The 24,186-nt window shown below is 42.8% G+C and overlaps 1 protein-coding gene across 1 annotated transcript in view; it reads right to left on the reverse strand.

Annotated features, from left to right (window-relative positions):
• The window catches only part of Cdh11 (cadherin 11), a gene marked incomplete in the record, with an annotated part of 165,090 nt that extends 140,921 nt beyond the window's left edge, over nt 1-24,169 (reverse strand). Inside the window, 1 exon segment of the mRNA XM_029565720.1 lies at nt 23,971-24,169.
• Between the last annotated feature and the right edge of the window lie 17 nt (nt 24,170-24,186).

The following is a 24,186-nucleotide window of genomic DNA, read 5'->3' on the forward strand; positions in this document are numbered from 1 at the left end:
ATATTCAAAGGGGATTCTGGGATCTCCTATGATCTCTTTCCCTCTCCTTTCTACCCTCTCCCCCTCCCCTCTTCCATTCCCTCCCCTCCTTTCCTTCCTTCCTGAGTAGCATGTGAGACCTTCACTCTTACATGATATGCAAACTTTGTGAGAGGTTCCAAAGCATGAGTCCACATGATTTGAATTTGAATATCTGAACCCTTGGCCAAAATAAACCTCTATTTCACATAAGCAACCAGTGTCAGGCGTTTCATTGCAGCAATATAATGCTTGCTAACGCATTGAGAAATAGTTTATCTTCCTGAGAAAAAGGGAAAAAATGAAAGACCATGAATTTGAGGAAGTTGGCATGAAAGGACAGCCAGAGGCATCTCCCACCAGAATGACATTTATCTGTAATGCCCAAGATAAACGATGATTGCTATATTTAATGCCGTCCGAGAAGACAGTTTTCTGCCCTTCTACGTACAGCTAACGTTACTATATCCCTTGGGAGCAGTTCAGATTTAATCTAAATTTCTCATCCCAAGACTCAGATTTAGCTATTTTTTCCCTATATTGTCAGAGGAGAAAGTTTGATAACTTCCTCCCTCAAAGCAATCCCTCAAATACGTGTGGATTATATTCTCACAGACACCACCTCACAACTGCTATCCGTTACTCAGAGGAGCTATGTTCTAAGATTTTTCTTTCCATTCCAGCCACTTACTTACACAAACATGCTTTCCAGAATTGTTGGCCTCTCAGAAACCCAAAAGATGTGTGCCCCTCTCCCAACACATCACTGCTAAGGTGGACCCTACCCTGTGGTAAAGGATTGAGCAACCATGAGGCAAGACAAGCACCCGCAAGCACATGACAATGACAGGCACGCATTCTTCTCTGGGCAGAAGCCTGACTGTGCCTGTGACACTGGCCAGGTTCCCTTCTCCCGTTGGGGTGTTTTTCCAACAGGTGGGGACCCACCTCTCCAGATAATTGTGGGAACGATCATTCATGAAAAATGTCAGCCAGGATCTGCACTCTCTTGCGTCTATCGTTTTCTTCTCATGTTTAACCTTCTTTTTCTGGTTTTCCTTCTTCCTTCCATTTCTCTCCCCCTTCCCATTCATGCTTTTGTAGTCCTCAGTAATGGTAGGGACCATCATTGCTGTCTTTCGCATGGTCATAAGCGGTGCTCCTTGGCTGGGGCCAACACAGATGGTGGCTCTCATTCTCAAATGTCAGTTGCTTTTGGATACATCCTACTACCAGGAATTGCTCATGGTTATAGCACCGGAAATTGTTTTCTTCACTTCTCTGTTTCTGATGTTGTTGTCTGCTCCCTCAAACCAAACATGAGATCTTTATTTTTGTCACGTCCTTGGGTTAGGATCATTATACAATAGCCCTGTGTTTATCCACAAGACTGCTCTTGGCCAGTGGGATATAGGCAACCAAGCCTCATGGAGATTTGTCTTTTTTATTGAATTTTGTATATTTGATATGCACCTTCTCTTTATACTCCCTTCCCATCAGCACCCTTCCATAGCCTCCCACTGGATTTCATGCATTCTCTCATTTATGTTAGGCCTATGGAGTCAAGTAAGTGTCCCCTGATGTTCACCAGTGCAAGTTCATCCACTGGGGTCTAGTCAGCCTACTTAGAGTCACTTCCTTAAAGAAGATCAGCCCTTCCTCACACAGTAGTAATCAGCTGCCCAATAGTTCTTTGACTAAGATTGGGACCTGCTGTCCATTTCCACAGTTCTATGCTAGGCAAACTATATTAGGGCAGTGTAACTATAAGAGTGTAACTTTTATCTCAGAGGTAATTAACAGTTACCTAATTGGAACTAAAGCCCACTCAATGAGAGGGAACTCATGTGTGATACTATAAACATTGCCAAATACACATGGCTGGAGAGGTCACAGATCTTAGAGAAAACCCCAAGGCTGCCACATCCCTAGATAATGTAATTTCTTACTCTGTACTAAATATGGTTCCTTATATTTACAGACAAGTATGCCAGTCACCACTCATCAATGAAGCTTCTTTTGCAACAGATGGAGTCTATTACAGAGTTCCACAACTGTACACACAGAGATTAAGTGTCTGTGCAATGTCCAGCCCTAAGTGACACATCTACAAAGGAGCCTTTATACCTAAGACTCATGGAATGTAGTGGAATAAGGGGTAGAGATAATACTGATGCATCTCTCAGTTCTCATCACTGATGCTCCATCATGCAGCAGAGGACAGTAAACCCAGAGCTCAGGGACCATTGCCAAAGACAGAGCAGGAAGACTGTAAAAGTCAGGGGAGGAGGTGCATGACCATATGGAAATAGAGTCTTACATCCTCTTGGGTCCTTGCTCATATGAACTTATAGCAGTGGTGACAGCATGCACAAGACCTGTGCAAACTCAACCAGAGACTTATCTTTTTTAAATATATGCTTGATTTTGAGATATTTCCTCTTTGAAGTCAACCACCATACATACTGTAAATCACCAAAAGACAACGTGAATGCATGAGAAAGTGAGATTCCAGTTAATTTCCATGTAAGCTCCTAGCTACCAGTCAACACTAACATTTATCCCATTACTGAGATGCTTTTAGAAGTATATTCTTGAGCCACAATCCAGTTACTTCATCTCTAGTACCACATGGAATAGACATAAGGGGTCTCCATGAAGTTAGGTCTTAATTACAGAATCGAAAACAAATAAACTATAGTTACCCCTATGGTCCAGGTACCACAGCACTCCTCTCTGGTGTTCACAATTCATATGCTCCAGTAGAATATGCTCTGATCTTCACAAGAATCTTATTTCCTATATAAATTTGGCATGGGAGCCATCTTGGTTTATTGAACTATTACACCTCCTTATTTCGTGGTTAGTTTTGAAACTTGCAACCTGGTAGGGGGTCATTTGAGTTATAAAGAGATGAGATATGAATAAACTACAACATATGGAACAATTTAAAAGAAATTCTTATTAGCTTACTAGCATCCCATGTTAACAGAACTGTCATTTTAATGTTAGAACTACTGTTACATTTCTGTTGTCTCATCCTCCTCTTTGCTCTTGGGTGGTTATAGTAGTCTAGACAGAATCCTGGACAGAGAGATAGGACGTGTAAAACTAAATTCAAGTTCTGCATCTTACTCATATAATGATAGCCATACTACATGAGCTGAGACTTAGATTTCTAAAACTTATATTTCCTTGTCTGAAAGATGTAAGTGGGTGTATAGGAATGTTTTGACTATGAAACAAGTTAACATGACAAGGTTTTCAACAGAGCATCTTCCTTCACCAATAGTGGGTTTTTCAAGGTTGTATAAATTGTTCCTTCAAGAGCTGAGATCTGTACCATCTATACATTTTCTATCAAGTGCATTAGGCTATAGAGCACTTAAAATGTGTGTAGTTCCAAATGAAATAAGTTGTAAATAAAAAGCATTCTCCATGTCAAGATGCAATGGAAAAAAATTGTGTGGTTAACATTACATTGATTACAAATACATCATTTATATTTTGTTATAAAATACATTGTATTATAACAGTTTATATATGAGCATAAATAAAATGTTAGGAAAATTAATGCCATTTATTTATGGTTCACTTTTTAAAAATTGACTGCCAGAAAAGTTTAAATTATGTATGTGATTTTCATTAATGCCTTATATTATAGTTGTGTTGGCAGCACTGAGCTAAAGACCTGTCCTGGAATTTCAATTACAAACATATAAATACTCAAAAACAAAGGAATTGCTGGAGAAAATTAAGTTCTTAGCATCTTAAGCATCATGCAAATGTGATTCATGCTGGGGAGAGAAGATTATTTATGTCAGTTCCTTTCTAAAGTAAACCATGCAAGGGCAAAAGTGATGAGGAGCATCTTCTCCTAAAATCCAGCTAAGAGTCTAGTGTGGAAGAGGCAACTGCTTAGTGACCTTCAGTGAAGGGAATGGGAAGGAACACATGTGCTAGAGTCCTTGAACTTGGGTACCAGTCTCACATTGCTACTCCGTAGCCACATAAGCCCGCATAGGAGATAGAAGTCTTTCCTATCTCTACTTCTCCACAGAACAGAAATACTAAAAGTACTTATAACTTATAGGATCATAGCTGACAATTATCGAGTATTATTTGAATCTGAAATGCCTCCAAAGGTTCATGTGTTGAAGGTTTGATTCCCGATGCAACAGTATTTGCAGATGGGACTTTGGGGAAGTGAAACCATGTGATCACAAATTGAAACCTCTCAAATCATGAGCAAAAATAAGCATTTCCTCCTTTAAGATGAGCTCCTCAAACACTTTATCATAGTCACAGAAAACCAGCACAAGTCATCACTGCACATTTGGCTTTTGATAGGTGCCACTAAAACTCTTGAAGAGAAGAAAACTCATACAAGTGTAGCCTGTAGTACATGCAGAACCCCCACAGATAAAAAGCAGAGGTGGAGGAACTGAATGCAATTCATTTAAATCCCTTTGTTACATCAAATTTTGATGACTGCTTTTTGAGATGAGATTTATATGCTGTTTCAGAGATGAATGGGCCAATGAACATAAAGTCAAGATAAAAAGGACAGTTTTTTTATCATTGTTGTTGTCTCCAATGGAAAATAAGCTTTTAAATAACTCTGTGTCCCCTTAGACCAAAAGAAAAAGACCCAAAAAGATGAGGAGGTACATGGGTTAACTCTGTAAGTTCTGATATATTAGCAGCAGCCTGGATAGGAATTATTAAATGTTTGAGGGGAGCTATACAAAAGTTAACCTATAAGGAATTCTCACAGATTATTTCTAGCCTTATTGGTTTCTGCATGTTTATTATATCAAGTAACTGGGATCTTCCTAGGTATCCCCTCCAAACTACTTTGGATTTCTGGATTTACCTTCAGAACGCCAGGATCAAGTCACAAGATTTATATGAAGTAAAGCATAAATTTCATAGGGATTGAAAGATTTTGTAAAGGTTGGTGGATTTGGTTTTGTTTTGTGTTTGTTTGCTTTTCTAAGAAGCGTAGCAGGGCACAGGGAATTAGGCAGAGCCAGAACCAAATACAGAGAGAGATTTGGGAATTTTCCCAGCTGGGATGAGCTTGCAGCCAGAAATTGTCCCTGAGAGTTTCAAAGAGGGTATAATGGGGACCATCAGACTATAGGATCTCCATCTGTACCCATAACAACACAAGGGCCCCTCACAGGGCAACAGTCGGATCTCCACAAGCATCCAACCTGGCACCTTTGCAGTAGACATAATTAGTTTTGACAAATGCATTTCATGTTCAATTTGATATGAAAAATAAAGTTAGATCTGCACAATTTCTCACATTTTCAAGCATATCAATGGCATCCTCGTTCCTTGATTGGAAGCCAGCAGAGCCTTGAAAAGAAGAAAAACAATACAGGTGGAGTCACTGTTTCCAAAATGGCCAAGCTTCGAATCCAGAGCAGCCTTATGCAAGACAGCAAGAACCATGGGCCCTGAGTATACAACAAATGTGGCTTTCTCAGAAGGAAATCATCTTCAGGATCAATAATGTCAATCAAATAATTTCCTAGGCAAATGTGAAAACAGGGAAAATAATACTGTATAGTATCAATGGTTTCAACAATAAGTAAAGACAGGCCTTTATTTATTTTTTTTTCTGTTTTGTTTTGTTGAGAAAGGGTTTTCCTATAGCCCCAGCTGGCCTGGAACTCACATGTAGATCAGGCTGGCCTGGATCTCACAGAGATCCTCTTGTCTCTGCTTCCAGAATGCTCGCACTAAAGGCATGAGCCTCCATGCCCAGAGACAGGCAATTCTTGGCTTGATGTTATTTCTGTGAATTTAATCAGTTCATGTTCTTATTCGTAAACCTTTTCCTTTCTTTCTTTCCACAACTGTCCACTTAAATGAGGTTAGGGACACAGCGTGGAGACACCACACAGGACGGTAAACTAAATTCTTAAGGTTTCAAGAACGGGAGTGTCATCCATTTGATTTTCATTGTCCCAAGAAAAATATGAAGCCCTGGAAGTGGGCTAGGAGGAGAAAAAAATGTGGAATCTCCAGGCCAGTAGCATAAGAAGGACTTCTTCCTGGATATTTTAATCAGAGCATAACTAATTTTTCCATGCTTCTTACAATGAGAAGTTTTCTGACCTAGACACTCTTCAACAGAAGGGGTAATTTGAGTCCAGTCAAGATAAGCCGCTTATTGTCCATAGTGAATTCATTGAAAGAGAATGGATAGGTAAACAGAACCAGTGTTATACAGATATAGGTTACCCAAGACCATAATAGTGTGGTAAATCAAAAAGCATAAACATCTACTGACTTTCTTTTTCCTTTGCCAACACTGCCAAGTGTTTGCAATTACATTCATTTTGAAATAATTTCTTAAACTGTCAGTTTTGATACCTTTCAATGTCATCTTAAAATCCAACCTAGAGTATTTCTTTATTTGTTAGTAAACTTTGTCCTTATAAACAGCCAATGCAATCCCTAGAATAAGACACTCTTCTCCCATCTTTAACATGCACCCAACAAACTCAACACTGCATCACAAAAAGTAGATAGCACCTGCTGATAGATCAAAACCAAGTCCACGTGTCTTCCCTCTACAGCTCCTAGAGACACACTGTAAACTCAGAATGAAATGCATTTTTGGTGGTACCCTCAGTTCATTTACGGTAGGGTTGGAAAGAAGCCCAAACTGAAGGAGAAAATATGAATCTTGGAAACACAATTTCTTTCTGTCAAACACGTCTTTTTAAAATATTTAAGTTGTATGAACATATCCCCCAAAACACAACACTCTATGTCATCTTTAAATCATCCTTGGTGGATTGTGAGCCAAGAATCCATCAATTTTAGATGCTGTAAGAAAGTCACAGGAGTAGTTTTCTAGATCATTCAAGTCTTGAATTCAAATCCTCTGCAAAAGTCTAAAAGCAATTTTAAGCTTTTAACCTAAGACTGGAAATATGACAGATGGCCCAGTTTTAGGCACCAAGTTAAGAACTTCAGAAGGGGGCCGGAGAGATGGCTCAGCGGTTAAGAACACTCATTGTTCTTGCAGAAGACATGGGTTCGAATCCCAGCACCCACATGGCAGCTAACAACTGTCCATAACTCCAGTCCCAGGGGACACGACAGCCTCTTCTGACCTCCGTGGGCACTGCAGGACGCGGGTGCACTTACCTACATGCAGGCTATACACGCATACACATAAAATAATACATATAATTTTTAAAAAAAGAACTTTGGAAGGATGCATTAACACTCAGTATTAAGTCAAATGAATCTACCATTGCAGGCATCTTAAATCTGTTGACTTATAATGGAACAGTAAAAAACAGGAACTCTGCTCAAATTCGTGCCTGTCCGCTTTTTAACTACACTGCACGGAGAAATGCACTCTGACCATCCTTTATCTTGCTTTCCACCTTTTATAAATGGAGATAATTACAGCTTCTACCTCACTGAGGTTGTATTGAAGATGGATAGGGATAATTCATGGAAAGTGCTGTGCTGAGCATGGTGTGTGCATTTAGTGGGTGCTCAGGATGCATCAGCTATTAAAATAATGTCAGTAGCTTGGGGCAGGCTGCAGCATCTCCACCATGATCCTCCCTGTGCTGGTTTTCTTAGAGATTTTGTCTGTTTCTATTCATTTCTGTCAATTGCAGCCAGTAGTCATAAAAGTATTAGACACTCTTCTGTTCCATATCCTAGAAAAGTTTCCTAAAAGTTAGGGAGTAATACACAAAGCCCTGGAGTTAGTATTCAAGTATTAGTTCCACAAAGGGTTCTGGGATTCAGCATCCCTAGTTCCTGGTACCTCTGCTCTACTTAGCAAGCCATATCTGTGCAGTCACACCATGGTACTCTCCTCTGTGTGCATCCTTCTCTAGAATACTAGAATTTGACAGTCAGAAAGCACCATGGCAAGTGATATGTGGATGAATATTGGAAAGCCAGACTCTTTTAGAGATGGAAAGAGCCCAAAAGGCCACTTCGCAGATGAAGAAACTGAGGTTAATTGGCTTTCCAAGGCCATACAGCTGTTTATCAGCAAAGCTCTTGCTGCATAGCTGGTCTGCCTGGAGGGAGGGAGCTGTAGGGCAGTCGATTAAGAAAAAGTTGTTAGCAATTGGCCACAAACTTGCTGACAGGTGAGTTTTGCCCATTTGTGAGGAATGGGATAAAATTCATGCACCTAGTAGGAGAAGGACATAAAGTATGTCTTGCTGTAAGTATCAGTTACATCTCAGGCTTGCAACTCAAGGGATGATGGGATTGGGGGTGATGGGGAGAAGGCTTCTCAAATGATACCTTGTGATATGACCTATCCCTCACTTCAAAGACATAGCCTTTCTGGCTATGTTCAGACTAATGCTCCCAAACATACTGCCAAAATTTACTGAAGTTGAAGATTCTCTGAGATGTTTGGAATAGGACTCGTGATGAATAAAACACAAGAATCAACAGTGTATTACTTGGGAGGCAAGTGTGCCTGGCTTTAACTGCTAAATTGAAGTTTTTACTCTAAGATAATAATGCTAACAGTGACACTTCATTTATATAGTGCTGTTTAGGTCTCCAAATATAATAATGAAAATGAAAACTATATCTTATGCCCCAGCTGTGTCTATGTACAAAGCATAACATAGTGTGGGATGATCCAAGACAAATCTCCTTTACCACAGGGGTATGTGTTGTATACAGCTGTCCTCCGACTGGCAAGCTGTGGACAGACACCTCTTTCCCAAGCTTGGTTGCACCTGCTTGCCTAAGACCATCACAAACTTGTTGACAGTTGACCTTCCTCAAGAAAGAAGTGCCAGGGAAGAGTCAGCCTCGCTTCCCAACCAAGCAGTTCACCCTAGTTGCATGGGGAGGAGGGGGCACTAAGTTTACCCTAAATGGAGGATGCCTGTAGGGAGAGTCTGATCATTTTGTATTGCTGCTGGGAAGCCAAGATTCGTGCCTGGATAAAGACTTTCCAGTGCAGCCTTGGGAGAGGACACCCACACTCCTGTAAATAAACCCTAACCCACTGCTCTTTAAGTAAGCCCAATCAACTCTCTAGTTTCCCAAAATGTAGTTTGAGGAAAGTGGGCTTCAGTTTGTGACAGGGACCAAGGGAGGAGGGGGCCAGCTTTCATTTGCACCTCCCAGAAGGAATTTTAGAAACAGCTGGTGTAGCCGGCCAGGATATGACAACACCAAGGATGATTTTGGGGGTGAACAACGGGGTTGTCTCTGATACGGGGAGAAGACCAACAACCAAAGGGACTCTGGGTAAAGGGAGAATGTTGAGAGAAGAAATTTTAACATGGTGGGTTATCCCCACATGACTGGTAGAGGTAGTGACATGGACAGTTCCATAGATAATGAGATGCACAACTAAGGAAAGCCACGCAGGTGGACGATGTCCATGGGGCATATCCCAGGATGGGAGTCTTCTTGTAGGTCGTATGGAGTGGCATGCCTGCTTGAGGCCAGTGGGGTCTACCACATGAGTATCGGAGATGCACTGAGGACAGCAAAAGGCCTACAGCAAACTTTAAACACCCTGGGAGTAGCATACCAGGGTGGAAGCATCAACAAGCAGCTGTAGAGGAAGCCTGCCCACTTCTTGAGGTAATAAGAAATCTGCCCCAGGCAGAGGAGGGAGCCCAGAGGGAGAAGAAGAAGGTATAAGAGAGCAATCAGAGCTGGAAAGGGATATGAGGCTGCTCAAAAAGAGGTAGAGGTGTTAGCCTGCCATTTTTATGGCAAGGGGGCCAGAAGAAGAAGAGAGCCCAGATTAAATCCATAATACAATGCCCATTCTGGGATCCCAAAATCTAGAACCCATGGGAGAAGGCAGATAATGATATGGAAGGGAGTGACCTAGAAATAGCTAAAGACACCCCTCAGGTTCAACCTTTAATACAAAGATAGGAAAATCCTTGTTTCAGCATGCTGACGGAAGCCTTAACAATGGTTTGGTGACATGGCAATCAGAGAATAATCAGCACAGGAGCCATTGTAACTAAGGAAGACGTCTTTTCACTTGTGCTTTTATAGTAGGAGGAATACCACTGAGATGGGCCAACAGTCACATCTTGGAAGCAGAGATGGAAAGGCACAAGGGTTCTGGATCTCGCCACAGTGGGAGGGAGATCATCCTACATGTATGTCACCCCCTCCAAGGCTCAGGGACTCTTGTGGAAGAGGATGGCAGAAAGAATGTAAGAGCCAGAGAAGGGGGTGGAGTGCTACATAGGACTGTCCTCTGACCAGTAAGGTATGGACAGACACCTTCTTCCCAAGCTTAGTTCTACCCGCTTGCCTAGGACCATCATGAACTTGTTGAAGTTGACTGTACTCGAGAAAAAAGGGGAAGGGAGAGTCATCCATGCCTCCCAACCAGCCAGTCTGCCCCAGTTGCATGATGGGGATGGGACTAATTATATCTAAATGGAGGAACCCAGTAATGAGGGTCTCTTGACATTTTGTATGGCTGCTGGGAAGTCAAGAACCATGCTGGATGGAGACTTTCCAGTGTGGTGTTGTGAGGGGGGAGCACCCACAATCCCGTAAGTAAACCCTCACCCACTGCTCTGTAAGTAAGCTCAATAAACTTTCTGGTTTCCCAAACTGCAGTTTAGAAAGAGTGAACCTCAGTCTGTCATAGGGACCAAAGGAGGAGGGGAGCAGACGTTGTTTGTACCTCCCAGGAGAAATTTTAGCAACAGTATGCTAGGGAAAAGCATTGTGAATTAGAATTGTTGGCATAAATGGATCTCAATTTTTATTTTGACTTTGAAGTTTAAAGTGAGTTCTGCTTCTACTGTCAAAGACTTCTCTTAACAAACCTTTAGCTTTGTAGGTTTTTTTTAAAGACTTACTTTTATGTTCTGTGTGTGTTGCCTGTATGTATTTATGTACACCACATGTGTGCTTGGTGCCCACAGAGTCCATAGGGTCTATTAGATCCCATGGAAATGCAGTTACAGGTGGTTGTTAGTCACCACGTGGGTGCTAGAAACCAAACCTGGGTCCTCTGCAATAGTAGCAAGTACTCTTAACCGCTAAGCCATCTCTCCAGTCCCAAACCATATAATTTTAATATGTGGAGCATGGAAATTGGGTAACTCTGATATTACCTTAGCTGCCCAGTCAGGTGCACATAATATGACTAGTCCCACTTAGGTTATTGGTCTGGATTTGTGTCCTTGGTGAACACATGGGGAATACTACATAGCAAATTAAATGCACGGCTCCACAGGCCCTGGGCAGTTTAGTAGCAAGTGGTTAAGTCTAGGCAAAGATGCTACGAATTAATAAAACCAGAGCCCTCATCTGGTTAAATGACTTATCCCACTAGACAAGTTGTGAGGACTTCAGTCCCTGGAAAGGTTATTCACTTCAGAAGTTGGTGAAGAAATATGTCTTAGATGAGGGGCCACTTTCATATGTCCATCCATACCTGCAAAATGCCTATGCAGTCTAGCTTTGAGGATTTTTATAACAGATTACAGGGTACAGATCTGTGGAGCACTTTCCCATATAGTTTTCCCATCCTATGCAAGAAACCATTTGCCATCCACAGGTCTGCCTGTTATGCTACATCCTTTAGTGGACCCTGGAAATGCCACCTAATTAGGACACCACTTCGGATTAGGATATAGCAGAAGGTTCTGTATAGGTCCTGACAGTTGATACTCAGCCTGCCATATTATTCACCCAAAAGTGATCTAACTAATGCTTATCAAGAATTTCTTGTGCTCCACCCTCATATCCATATCTATCAACATTCTATTCAGGCTTCCAGAAGAATAAATGCCTCACTGAGTATAGTAGTGGACCCATTCTGTACAAGAGTCTTAAAAAGCATTTGGGGAAATGCAGCTTTTGAGATACCTCGACTGAAAGCAATAGAAACTCTCTAGGTAGTATAGTTGGTGCAGAAGCACTAAAGAAACCCATTCAGAAAACCACTAGCAACCTCAAAAGGCTTGACAGCCAGAACTATAGACCAGATCTTGCCATGGAATCAGATGGGTGAAGGTATCATGGGAATTCCCTCCATAAATGGATGGTCACTGCTTACTTCACCATGTCCATGGCTCTGGAAATACGTGCTTCTCTAGACAATGCTCCTACATTCAGAATAGGTCCTCCAAGGCCTTATTGGCTCCCTCCTCTCTCCTCTCCCATTCTCTCCCTCACTTCTCACCTCCTCCCCATTTCCCTACTCCTTTCCCTCTCCCTGTCCCTTACCCCTTCTATCTCCATCCCTCTCCATGTGCACACACGTGTGTGTGTGTGTGTGTGTGTGTGTGTGTGTGTGTGTGTGTGTACATGGAAGATATTGAATACAAATTTAAAACAGTGGGAAGTTGAAGCTGACTTGTAAGCTGACTTCCAAAGGAACCATCAAAAACACTCTATGTCCTTTTGACTCTCTTAGTAGAAGGAAGGATCTTCTTTGATTCTGGTGTCATGGGGTCAAATAAAACAAGCAAATACAAGGAATGAGTTACAGACAGAATGACGCCTTATGTGATGCTCAGTTACTCAGATATAAGTCTTGTGTGGTTTGCCATGATTCTGTCCCTGCTTACATCTGGGAATCTCAGTTGTTGTTGCTTTGGTTTGTTGTTGCTTTTTACCAAGAGATGCTGGTAACTGCGTAAACCAACCTAAAGAATGAGATTAGCGGGGGTGACAGATATTTTGTGGAACAGAGTAATGATTTAAGTTCTAAAATATCTAGTGCACCAGGTAACTGGACTGAACCTAACACTACGAAATATACAAGCAATAGTAACAGCAGCAACCCTAGTCCATATACTGCTTACAGCACTTCATATATTAATATAATTTAGTATCAGAGCCACTGATAAGGTAGATTATACTATACCGGGTATGGTAGAAACCTGAAAATAAGATAAAGTGACTCGCACAGCCGGTAGGCCTCAGGACATGATTTGAAGCAGGGCAGCCTGTTCTAAAGCCTGAACTCTGCGGAAGGTGCCTTATCACATCTTATGTGCACAGGGACAGGTGGAGGAATGTGGCTTAACAGCAGCACATAAGGAAAAAGAAATAAACAAATAAACTGTGGAGCATAAGTCCTCTGGGTGATGTGGCTGGCAATAAAAACTAATGTAATGTAGCCTCAGGCTGCAATAAAAGAAGCGTATGGTAGGGAGTTGGTAACCTGGAGTCTAGATGCCGAGACTTCTGTCGCCTGTCCTTTCCTATGAGCAAAAAAATAAAAAGAATGGGATGTTTAATCTGGACATGTGGAGAGTGGGAGAAGCCATCCTGGAAGATAAATAATAAATAGTTACAGTGTGGGGAGAGAATTGCATCTATTGTACATGGACCTGAGTCAGAGCTAACCCTTTGGGGAGTCACAATTTGTCTCAACCTAAGGAACAATTTCTAAAACTGAAGTCTCCAAATATTCCAGTGTTTTGCATAAGGGGGTAATGGTTTCTACATCAGAAGGTGTACCACAGCAATAGTTAGAGTATGACAGCTATGTCACGAGCATTTGCTGGCGCAGTGCTGCAGTGTGGGTGGTCTCTAGGGGTCTTACCTATCTTGAAGGAGTGGGATTTCAATATACCTTCCCACAAATGATCTCTCCTCGCTGAACTGCGTGCACCTCATCTGTCCTGTTGTCCAACGTATTGATACCTCCTTCCTTTGCATCACTTACTGTGTGCAACACCAAGTACACATCCATAGAGGAGATCTTATGCATTCTGTACTACCGATAAAAAATTAGCTCACTGAGAAAAGCTCTTTGTGGTTTTTCCACATCTGTGTGTCCAACTCAGAGTCTTTAATCACAAAGTAATTCATTTCAAGCCAACTCCGGCCAGAGGCCTTGCAAAGGTTTGTGGTAGGTAACACTGAGAACCCATCCAGATCTGACTTGTCCCTGGTATGCTGCTATTGGGAACTGATGGAAACTTCAGGACATGGGGTTTGGTGGAATATCTTCAGATCATTAGGGGGTGTACCCTTGAAGGGATTTTTGACCTGGGTCTCTTTCTGTTCCTTCTTTATGCTTTCTAGTAATGAAGTAAGAGATTTTGCTCCATGACCCACTCTTGCCACGATATCCTGCCTTGCTACTGGCCCAGAACAAAAGAACCAATCAATCATGAATTAAAACTGTGAGCCCAAACAAACCCTTTCTTGTTATAAATCAATCATCTGGGTATTATGTGATAACCACATGAATCTGACTGTCACAGGCACCATCTGTCCTCTGTAGAACATTGGAATGGAGACAGCGGGAAAATCACTGCACAGTAGGACAGAGAGAAAGGCCAGGATCTAATGGTACAAAATGTTGTCAAATGGCATACATATCAAATTGACCCTGGACTACCAAGTAAGAGATTCATATAAAGTCTCACAGCTTAATTGACCAAGGATGTAACAGGCTATGTATTCATATGCCTTTAAATTAATTAATCAATATTTTTTAAACTATCACGGCACAGGTACATCTATTTAAAATTACTTTTAAATTAAGTATGAATCCACACACACACACACACACACACACACACACACACACACACACACACACATGCCTGTGCACATGCATTTGACTTTTGCTTATAGATACTGAAAACTATCTTGGGTTAAGTACCAAGACTGCTTACTTCTGTAATCAGTAGGAGTACTACCAACTGCCCTTGAAGGGGGGTTCTCCTCTAGAAATCTAGAACTTCACCCCTCCAAGAAGGCTGTTTTGGATAACCAACAATTCAGGCAATGATTTTGTACATATAATTGAGAGTTCTGTCTGATACTAATAAATCCTTAGCCCTCATTACAAAAAAGAATCCATCTACTCAGCCATAGTGGCTAGACAGCAGCAGAGAGCCTTTTATAAAAGGGTGCAATTTCTGAGGAAGAGGGAAGTGGAAGCATAGGAAAAAGATGAGCAAGGTGGGAAATCTGGAAGCTAGATCTCATCCGACTAAGTACCGAATGTCAGGAACATTCCATTATGGTAGCCAAACTTGGTGTCTGATATCTAGATTTGAACCCCAGATTTGCTTCTTACCCACTGTAGAACACCAAAACTTGATGATTTCACATCCTCTAGGATCCTGGCCATAAGCTCACAGTGTAGTGTGGGTAGTAAGTCTGATATCATTGAAATCCTTTTAAGATAATGCAAGAAATCGGCTAAGTGTTCAGTATGTGCTAGATTCCAACTTTTCTCAAAATCCAGCTTCTAATATCTATAGTTCTGTCAAGAAACATAAAAAAAAGTTTGGGGATGCAAAGTACAACTACTGAAAGAAAGTCACGCAGCAAGGGTATTTTAGCTCCTCCTTCATTAGAAGGAACAGTTAATGAACACAGTTAATGAATCACCTGCCTGCCTGGCAGGTTCCCCGAGAGGTGATTAGCAGGCTGTCATCGGGACATGTAAGATACTGTAGGATCATTGGCAAAAAGAGACCCCACTGAGAAAAGTTAGACTGATCTCACAGCTCCTTTTAGGGATAAGATTTGGGACTGTGTAGGGGACTACGGTGTCGTGATCAGCTCAAATTTTCTGTTATGCCATTCTGCCTGAACTCTAGGGAGGCTCAGGCATGTGACACACATTCCACATAGTAGAAAACAGCTGAGCAGAGGGACTCCGAGCAGGTTTGCAAACTCAGCTTCTAAAGTCTTGAACTTCTCTGAGAGTCATTTCCGTCTTTGGTAAACAGTTAATAGTCATGCCTCCCAGAGGCTGGAATGAATGAGGGACTGGAGACAGACCTGGCATGTAGCAGGCTCTCAAAATGTTGGCTTTCCCTGCTATACCTTTTACCAGGCAAATGCAGGCAATAATACTCTCATTCATTGTTAGGCACAGACAGGAGGGAACGCTGGCCTGCGACAAGAGCAGGTGCCTCAAGTGGGTTACAGGTAGGAAACAGCAGGGCAAACTGGAAGGCCCAGGACCTTGGAAAGCCCAGCTTAACAGTGGTGATATTGGGTAAGCTACTAAAGGTCACAAGAGGGCGAGGCTCATGTGATTTTTATTTTATTATTTTTGAGACAGGGTCTTCCTGTAGCCCCAGCTGGCCTAGAACTCACTATAGACCAGGCTGACCTTGAACTCACAGATATCCTCCTGCCTCTGCCTCCTGTGTGCTGAGATTAAATGCATGCCCCACCATGTTCAACACTTCCTGTGACTTTTTAAATCAAGAACTCAGCACACTGTGCTACTGCTGGTGGCCCATGAAAGACAGAAATCACCAGGTGGGCCAAGGGCTTTCTCAGCTGCTGTCTCTTCATGAGTTAAAATTGTCACTGCTCAAAGTCCTTGAAATCCCAGACTACATTTACCTGAAAAACAAACAGGAACAGTCTTGAAATGGAGACGATTTATCAAGAGACGAATTACCATGGATGCCAGTGTGGAATAGTAATGAGCCCGTTTTACACGAAAGCCGATCTGTGACAGGCATCCCCACTTCACAGGCTCAGCCACTTTCTCAGTAAGACATTACTTCAGGGTAACTTCCCACAGCAGCCCATATGTGAAATGAACAGTGGGGACAAAACTTGCCAAGATGCAGGAAGCAGGCACCCTTCCAAAGCAGTAAGTGTCTCTGAACTCTCCACTGCCTCTTGGATATTTTAAATGGAAGGAAGAGGGATGAGGGATTTCACTTAAACAGGTGAAATCATTCAAAGCAGGCAGGCACTAACATTCCATCGCTTACTCAAAGATGTCCCATCAAGACTAAAGATTTACATCTCATCATCGGAGAAGCTGCTAGCTGTCATCATTACTCTGTAAAACCTTGTCCCAGGTGCGTGTGTGGCTGTGTGTGTGTGTGTCTGTGTGTGTGTGTGTGTGTGTGTCTATGTGCCTGTGTGCCTCTGTGTGTGTGTGTGTCTATGTACCTGTGTGCCTCTGTGTGTGTGTGTGTCTATGTGCCTGTGTGCCTCTGTGTGTGTGTGTGTGTGTGTGTGTGTGTGTGTGTGTGCGTTTCTGTGGAGGCCACAGTCAACTTCAGGCATGGTTCTTCAGCACTCATCTATTTTGTTTTTTGAGACAGAGTCTCTCACGGAACCTGGAGCTTGCCAAGTGAGCCAGGCTGGCGGCCAGTGAGCCCCAGGGATCTGCCTGTCTCTGTCTCCCTGGCACTTGGATTACAAATGCAGGCCACCACAGTTGGCTTTGTCCATGGATGCTTTGGATTAAACTCGGGTCCTCATGCTTACTTGGCAAGCGCTTTACTCACTGAGCTGTGTTCCCTGCCCCCAGAACAGACAAATAGCCTCAGCATTTATTGAACATTCACGAGGCATTGGACTAAATTTTGATTTTACTTTTATTTTTTTAACAATGCCTTCCAATGTTTGACGCACTGTTTCTTCTTTTAATATTTATTATTTTTATTTTATGTGTATGCATGTATTGCCTTCATGTAGGTAAGTGCACCCGTGTCATGGAATTCCCCTGGAGGACAGAAGAGGCTACAGGATCCCCTGGAACTGTAGTTACGGACAGTTGTTAGCTGCCACGTGGGTGCTGGAATTCGAGCCCGGGTCTTCTGCAAGAACAGCCAGTGTTCTTATCTGCTGAGCCATCTCTCTAGCCCCTGATTTACTTTTATACAATCCTAGGACACAGATATTACCAGGAGGTCTGATTTTACAGTACGGGCATCTGAGTTTTGCATGGTTCTGTTGCTTAGTCCTGGTCACATATCTGTAAGTGAGGGAGCTTTAAAGAGGGACATAATAAAGTGACAGGCAGAGATCAAAGTAAAGTAAGTGAAATGCTCTCCATGAGGGGGAAATATATGGCAGTTTAAAAAAAAACCTTTAGTACTCAAAATAAATATTTTTCAGTTAGGATTTATTGGGACATGTACATGCTTGACCTGGCCTTCCTCATTATCCCAGCCAAGAATGCCACCATGTTTAAATAACTGGTCCAAAGTCTCGGTAATGACAAGAACCAACCTGTCTGTTCTAGGACATGTCCATGGGCAAAATGTTCCCAAGGAGCACAATGGAGAGGATTCCCAGTTTGATCCTCAGCGCTGGTCCTCGCTTCTGAACTCATTCCTATAGAGGAGGACAGACTAGCACTGACAGCCAGATCTTTGCTCATATTTTGACTACTTGCTGTCACTGATGGAACCTAATGAGGGCTGAAAAGAGATGTGCATGCGTCTGAAATTAAGGACAAGAAGGAGCCTCCCCTACCATTACTACCATTCAGCTAGCTGTGAGGTCATTGATACAGGTGTACACATGGGCCTGAAACCATTTTCTCCAAAAGAACTGAATGTAGAGAGGAAAGCTTAGTGTGTGAAAATCATTCCAGTGCAAAAAACCAGGTCAGAAAGTGGAGAAAGTGAAAGCACCAACCTGGGCAATCTGGGTAAGGCCGTGTTCATTCACAAATACTGCTTGAGCACAGTTACTGAAGGCTGAGAGTAGTCTCTGTCAACTGCCCACTGCAGCCTGTAGGGGACTTATAGCAATTTCCCAGGCTCAGCACCCCAAAGCCCCCCCTGAAGTTCTTGAGAGACAGAAGAAAAGAAAGAGCTACAGAGGTCTATAATTGGCCTGCCATGATGTGATAAACAGCAGCATGTGCCTCTCTCACACTTCTTTTCTTCGTCCATGTTCTCTCTTCTCTTATACTCCTATCTCATTTAATATCGTGAGTTACCAGATTCTCCACCTGAGCAGACACCTTGACCTGATGGACTATGAGAACAATGCTTCATTTCCCTAAGAATCCCAGAACTCAGAAACTATCCTCTAACTAAACCAAATTACAGTGAAAATTTGCCTCCAGTTCTAATAAACGTGCATTATTCACAGGCACTTAGAATTTAAAACACCCTTGCTTTTTAAAAAGTTAAATAAACTGTCCAGTGATTAAGTATGAATTTACAAAACACTTTATCTTCCTTTCCACTAAATGACTTAATACTACCCCCCAAATCCATTTGCATTGCCTGCTTCTTCATCAACTGTCCACAAATTCCAACACAGCTTAGAGCTGCAAAGAACTCACTGCCCAAACACCAGGCAGGCAACTCTACTCAACTCAAATATACAAATAAGTATCCTCTTAAGACAGTACTTATTTGTAATAGAGCGTTCCTCTTAATTATAACATAGCATGAGTTCTTTCATTCTTCTAAACTTTAATAATGACACTTTCAAACAGTAACAAATATAAATTTGTGCAGCCTGAAATATGCAATCATAAACCATAATTTCCTTATCACTGAAGAAAGAAAAAAAAATCAGTGATTAAACTCCAGTGATTGAGGACCAATTTTGAATTAAATTTTATTTTGTGCTAAAGTTAGGTTTTATGCAGCAATATCAAGACTAATTTAAAGGTAATAGTAAAGCATTCAATGCTATATTAAAACTCCATACTCCAAAATGTTTACCAAAATTAAACTGTTCTTTTTTTCGCAAATTTCAAATGTCTTGCAGATGTCTTTGAAACCTCTTGAAAGAAGAAGTTGTAACTGATACCACAGCAGTCAGTCTCATTTTCTTTTGTATTAATCCCATTCCCCTTGGAGAGGAAAATGCTGTTCCTGACCAAGAAAAAAAAAGTTTGTATGTATGTATGTATGATGTATGTATGTATGTATGTATCTATCTATCTATCTATCTATCTATCTATCTATCTATCTATCTATCTATCTATCATCTATCTATTTATCTTTCTTTCTTTCGTGTGTATCTATCTATCTATTTATCTTTCTTTCTTTCTATCATCTATCTCCTATCTATCTATCTATGATTATCCGTCCATCCACCTATCTATCATCTATCTATCTTCTATCTATCTATCATCTATCTATCTATCTATCTATCTATCTATCTATCTATTATCCATCCATCCACCTATTCATCCATAGCCACCAACTCAGTCCCCAGCCCCAACTCATCCAGGAAATCTTGAAGATGGTATTTCAGGGAGAGCAAACCTTATCCTACTACCCAGCCCCCACTCAGGCTTTGGCTCAGACAAAATCACGGTTATTTCTCAACTTTCTAGCAAAGTCCAAGGTGGGAAGAAACTGCCGGGAACGGATTTACCCAGTAGAAAGATTCCTAATGCTGACAAACTACTGGAGCAGGAGCCTGGGCCACAGTCGCATCGAATCTGTCCTCTCCCCAGAGGTCCAAACAAGGCTGGCAACAAAACCGCTTTTCATGGTGCCCTCAAAAGCAGATGGGCCCCAAGTAAAAAGTTGGAGAAGGGCGCTATTGCCCTCTAGTGGCCGAAAGTGCAATCTTCCGCAAAGGAGTCCATTTCCAGAGACACACAAGGTTCTCAATGTCAGCAAAATTACAGCAGAAAGACGCTTAATTATCCTCTTCGACTATTTCCTTAGTCTTTCCTGCTCAGAGAGGAAGCTGTAGATGTCTATGACATGGATTCGGACAGCAACACTGAAATGTGTCCAAGTTTCTCCACCTTTTCTTTTTTTAAACAAACCTGTTGATGTTTGGTCTTTTTTCCACTAAAAATTAATTCCGCCCCCCCCCTTTTTTTACAGGCCAGGTATCTTTATATATTTCTGAAGCACTAAATTTGAGCTGTAAAAGTAAACAAATTCAAATTCTAAGTAAAAAGTGAGAGCACGACAAATTAGCCAACTTCCGATGAAATAATGACCAATTTCAAAAAGGAAAACTTCATCACAAACACATTTTGATGTCTTGAAAATCATTATTCCATGAATATATGCAGGTATTTAAGTTTTCAAGGGCAATACATAGGAAGTCATAGTAATTGTACAAGTTTGATGATGCAAGTAAAAATGTTCACTTTCTGTTCTCAATTCCATAGAGCATCATTTTGTTATTCTTAGTTAATTATTAGGTATGCCTACAATCAAAGTGCAAAAAATCAATTTTGAAAATCAGCTCAAGTAAATTCACTGTTCTCTTTCAAATTCTTATATAAATGCATTAGGGATGAAGACTAAAACCAGATTTGTAGATCCTGTTTGGAAGGCTATGAAAGAATGGATTTAAATATGACAGATCAAAGTTAATGTGAACCATCAGCTTCCTGAGCTACTGGTACTCACAGGCAAGGTTCCAATGCACCCAAGCTCATGAAAGTGTAGTTTTGGCATTGTAAATCAAACCACGAGGTAAAAGTCATGGCATTTCCCGTATGAGGGTTCCCAAACCAGAATCTTGACAAAGCAGCCATGTAATTCTATCCAAAGTGAAAGAAAAACCATGAGTTATGAAGACATGTGAATTGAAGAAGCATGAAATTGATCTGTATTCCCCCAAACAATGGCACAACTCTCTAACTCTGGACCCTCCTCCCACAAATAAACATTCCAGTGCACAATGTGGGGCCCACCATAGTGAAGGAGAAATATGAGTTATGGATCATAAAAAATAGAGTTGTAACTTCCTAATATTTTTTCATATTAACCAAAGATTGCATCTTAATTGAAAATTGAATTTAGGTTTCCAGTAATTTTGCTGTAGTGTTCTGATAAGCATGCAGAACATAATGGGCATTCTGTAGTCCTATCAAGATGGTCCACTGCTTCCACAAGAACTATTTTAAAAGCCTATTTTTTTTTCTAGTCTGCAATAAACCCACTGTGAACAAATCTACAAGTCTGGGCCTCAGGAGTTTATCCCATTTCAACTCTTCCCAAGCATTCCCTCATTCCCCCACCCCTAGGGGTGGAGAGGGTCGTTTCTTTTTCTCAAAGATCCTGAGCAGGGTATGCAGACTTGGAACTAACACTCAACATACTGACAGAAACTATTAATGATTACTAAAGACAAAGTATGGCTTCAAGATATGTTCAACGGATTAATTTGCAATGCCTCACAAAAGCAGAATGCAAAACCAATTTTCACCCAGCAAAGTTTCCTGGCCTTTAGACGCCTTTGCCTGGTCTCTGCTGAGAACTGCTCAGGCTTCTTTGTGCCAGGCAGGACTGCAGTTTTGCACAGAAGGTTCGAATTCCAAGCCTCACTGAGCAACTTAGGCTTATGTTTAAGGAACTTAGCATGACTGTGGCTACAGGATCCCTCTAGTACTGGCCACAACTATGTCCCTTTGTTTTGCAACTTTTATTCCTTTGTTCTACTGGAAGAAAATCAGGCTGCTTACAGCTGGATCGAGCAGCCACGTCTAGGTTCCACTGTCTCTACCTCCTTATTTATAGGAGAAAATAAAATCTTTCTAACAATATTGAAATGAAGGTCAGCCGCTCTCTTTTCCTTTGCTGTGCGTACAGGCTTTACGGCTTAGAGCCCAGCCAGGCTAATATGCGGATGTGATACTAACAGACCCTCGGTCCTGAGAACACATCCCGGTTCCCTGGATAACCCAGACACCCCTCAAAACCATAGATCTCTGCTACAGGCCCACGCGATAAGGAAATTGATCCATCCTCTAACCAGATTAATTAATTGCTGTTTCCCGATGATTAAACCGAAAACTTACTTCACTGCATCCTAGTACACCGATTAAATTTTAATAAATAAATAAAAGATCGGAAGAAAACAGGAAAAGGATTTGGGATCCTTCGGAAGAAGATTTCTTTAGGAAGAGAGGGAAGGGAAGACTTCGGAACAAATCTCTCCCCTCCAGCAGTACCGGGTTTTCAGGAACAAACCCTACTTCCATCCCTTAGGAATGACCCTTCGTTATGCAGAAACGGCACTGTTAAATAATTAGAAGATACAATTTCTCCATAGCAGTGCGACGGCCCGTGAAATTCCTGCTGCATTATTAGCAAAAGCAACAGGGTTTCTTCCAGCATCTAGAAAACCTTTCACCCGCGGGAGGCTGGAGCGCAGAGCCCAAGCGAAATCCGGGCCTTGGCAGGAAAGAGAGACCTGAATGCTGGACCAGTGGCCTCCTGGACCCCACTTTCACCGGGGACTCTTGGCTTCCTGACTCGAGGAGGCCCTGCCAAGGCGAAGCTGGGTTGGGGCGAGGGGTAAAGGGTGCCCTGCCTGCCGCAGCCCTCTAACCACGGGTTTCTCTGAGCTTCCTATTTCTCTCCGGTTTGGGGTGGGGGGGGGGCAAAGCTCAGGGAGGGAGATCGAGCGTGCTGCGAGCCGAGGCTTGGCGCGCTTCCCAGAGGAGGTACAGGCTTGGGGTACGGTTTGGTTCCCAAAGTTAACATTGACCCTGGCAGGTTTCGCCAAGCACCAGCCGGAGCCAGGCCGGAGTCCGAGCGGTTTTCAGACCTAGCCCTGCGCTGGTCGAAGCTTCGAAGGGCCGCGAGAGCTAGGGAAGAGGCGGTCTGGAAAGCAGGAGCGCACCGCAGCCGCCAGCCCAGAGCCGCAGTCGGCGGACCCATCCCACGCTATTAAAGTGCGGGCACTGGGCGCTCGGATCTTGCCTACCTCCTTCCATCCCGGACTTCTCCCACACTCTCCACCCGGGGACTCAGTCGTGGGGAGCGCTCTGCGGAGATCCGGAAGGACCCGGTTTGGATCCCGCAGACAGCAATCCTTGTAGCCGCTTTGGGAAACCGGCGCGGGCGGTTAGCGCGCAGGGGTCGACTTTCCCTAGAGACGTGGTCAGGGCAAGCGGCGTGTCGGGAGCTCAGCACTGCAGTCCCTTGCCCCAACCCCGAGCAAAACCCCTGTGCGGGGGCTTCGGCGCAAACCCCCAGGGGAGGCCCGCGCGGGAGACAGATGTGCAGCGCACATCTGGCGCCTCTGCCCCTCGAGCTGCCCGCGCCCACAGTCGGCTCTCTTCTCCTTTTCTGATTTTTAAAACAAATCATCTTTTAACCCTTAAAAGAAGCTCCTGCTTTTCATTACTGCTCTCCATCCAGACACCAGCCTTCTCCCTCCCAAGTCAGTCTCTTCCAGAAGCTATCCTCTCCTCTCCCGTTACTCCAAGCCTCATCAAAGCAGGACCAGGGACTGGTGGAGCCTCACCTGGGGGCCCTAGCGGATGGGCGCGATCTCCGGGCTGTCGGTCCCCGGCACAGGGCGAACGCAGCGGTGTCAGCCCTAGCCCCAGTCGGAGTCCCATTCACAAGTCCGCGGTGGCTGCGAGCGGCCCCCGCGGCATCTGCTCTTCGGCCCGCGACGCTCCCCTCAGCTGGCGGCGGCCGCGGAATGAGCCGCGGAGCGCACTAGTGGCAGGAATGA

This window comes from Nannospalax galili, unplaced genomic scaffold (genome assembly GCF_000622305.1).
Source record: "Nannospalax galili isolate Female #2095 unplaced genomic scaffold, S.galili_v1.0 scaffold1018, whole genome shotgun sequence".
NCBI classification, from domain to species: domain Eukaryota; kingdom Metazoa; phylum Chordata; class Mammalia; order Rodentia; family Spalacidae; genus Nannospalax; species Nannospalax galili.